The sequence below is a fragment of the Ursus americanus genome, chromosome 25 (assembly GCF_024610735.1).
Source record: "Ursus americanus isolate L20-20 chromosome 25, mUrsAme1.1.p, whole genome shotgun sequence".
In the NCBI taxonomy this organism is placed as follows: domain Eukaryota; kingdom Metazoa; phylum Chordata; class Mammalia; order Carnivora; family Ursidae; genus Ursus; species Ursus americanus.
The window spans coordinates 44,512,025-44,514,617 of record NC_142151.1 but is presented as its reverse complement, the minus strand read 5'-3'; positions in this window follow the sequence as shown (position 1 = coordinate 44,514,617).

Genomic DNA, 2,593 nt, shown 5'->3' with positions numbered 1-2,593 from the left:
GTATACACGTGTGAATCTAGGTTTTAAGGGACCAGTGATGAAGCAACCAGCCAAGTTTCTGAAGACGTAAGACTTCACATGGCAAACTGGCCCCTGCCTTTTTCCCCAAGCTTTCTTGGGGCTCTGCAAAGACTAGCTCCCCTAGCTCCTCGCAGGGCCAGGGGAGACCCTAAGAACATTAACTCAAGCAGTCTAAAGGGGAAATGTTCTACCCATCCTCTTCCCTGCCAGCCTCATATTAACATCCCAGAGGCCAGATGTCTGGTTATAGTTAGAGCCCAAGGCGTCTCTAGCAGCAGGAAGAACTTAATCGGGACACCTGGGTGGCTCAATCAGTTAAGCGGCCAATTCTTGATTTTGGCTTGGGTCATGATCTCAGGGTCCTGGAATCGAGCCCCGCATGGGTCTCTGCCCTCAGCACGGAGTCTGCCTGTATCTCTCCCTCTGCTCCTCCTCTCTCTCTTTCTCTCTCTCTCTCAGATAAATAAACAAAATCTTGAAAAAAAAAAAAAAAGCAGGGGAGGAAGAACCTTATCACAGCTGGTTTGGGCCTCCCAGAGGCTGCAGGATGAGAACTGAGGTCACCTACCTCTTCCTACACCCATTCCAAGGAGATATGGGTAGATGGCCACCGGGGAACAGGGTCGGAAGGACTCGACAAACCAGGGAAAAGGAGGACCTGATCCCTAGAGTCCCTGACAACAGCTAGGTAGGTCAGTATATCTGGAATGGGGACCAAAGCTGGGCAGCCCAAGCTCCAGACCAGCTGAAGGACCCCCAAGGCAGCCCTATACCTGTTTCTTGGCTGGGTCACACAAAGCGGGCAACTAGGAGACTCTGCAGTACCAGAGGGGAACGCTAGGGAGTGCTTGCCAACAGTCAGGCTCCGGAGAGGCAGGAGCCGGCTGACTTGTAGAAAGGCAATCGATCAGAGTCGCCCTGGCAACCGGGCTGAGCCCGAGACAGACAGCACGTCGATAATGAAATCATCGTTAAATGACTTCAAGCCCTAATTAATAATCCAGGCCAACCGAGGCCATGCCTGACTGGGGTCGGGGGGAGGGGATGTCATTGTTGGGGGAGCATTGGAAGCTTCTGGACAATTAATCAATTAATCCACTCACTCAATAATTGGCTCCTTTGTCCTCTGCCTTGCCCCCTCCCCCACCTCATCCACCTCTGACTGTGGAGAGGGTAAGATGAGATGTGGGGCTAATCGTTTCCAAGAGTCACAGAGCCTCCCTCTCTCCTTTTTATCCACCTGTCTATTTCCTGGACCAACTCACAAAAGCCTTCCACAAGGTTGGACTTCCTTGTGCTCTTCTACAAGACCCACCAAAGAATGAATATTTTAGAACCTGGAGCCCTAGGTGACCAGATACCTCCCCATACCCCCCTATTCCTTCTCCTATTTCATCCCCGCCCACGTGCACTCACATACATAGACACATGAGCAACCCACAGCCCACGCGACTGAGTAAAGAGCACTGAACTGAGAGTCCTGGAAGCCAGGTAAATCCCAGTCACACCAGCCCACCATTAGATAGGTGACTTTGGGACAGGTTACATGCCCTCTCCAAGGCCTCAGTTTCCCCATCTGTTACCTGAGGAGACCCAACTCATAGCTATGATTCCTTCCTGTCCTGTCATCTATTATTCTAATCATGGGACCTGGATCATCTCCCAGTCCTCTCTACTCACTTTCTTTACCTCAGGGAGGGAAGAGAGGGATTGGAAGGAGTGCCAGGTACTGATTTATCAAGTGTCTCATCCCTAAGGAACTCACCTTGAGACCTGGAAAGGGGGGATGGCAGAAGAGTGATGGAGGGATGCTTCGCCCAGCCCATCCCCCACCTGCCCAGTCATTCGGCCTGCCCACCCACCTTGCTTATTGCTCTCCACAACCCCCAGCAGGAAATGAAAAAGGTACAGGAAATTGCACTTTAAATCCCCCAGCTCCTGCCTCCTTCCATCAAGCCAGGGAGCTTGGGAGGGACTAATCTCACAGACCAGCCTTTCTGTTTGTAATTAGTAAGCAGCTTAGGAGGAGACAAGGCTCCCTCCAGAAAGAGTCCCTCCCTCCAGAACAGCTAAGTGGGTTATCAAAAGACATGGTGTTGGGGGAGAGCATCTGGGTTTGGGGAGAAGGCATCAGAGGATCTTGAGAAATAGAAAGAGCGTCAGTGAGACACCTGGACTGGACGGTTGATATCTTCCTTTCTGGAAGAGCTGATCAGAGCGCCACCTGTAGCAGAGCGAAAGGTGTGTAGCCAAAGGCTGGGATGGGGAGGGAGGGTAGAAAGAGAACCCTCCACAGAGGTCCTGCAGAGAAGACCAGGGAGCAACACCCACCAGATCCATCCCACCCCCATGGACACTCAGAAGTTTAATAAAGTTCAGAATATCCAGGGCTTACGTGTAATTAAAGCCAGGAGCTGGGTAATTACATTTCTTCTCCAAGTTCTACCCTTTACTCTCCTCCCCCATGGACGCACATCTTTTATGAAAGACACTGAACCAGATACTGGACTTTAGAAACTGCCTCCACAAAAGAGATGGGCTTAATTTCAGCAAAAGAAATTTAAAATACACT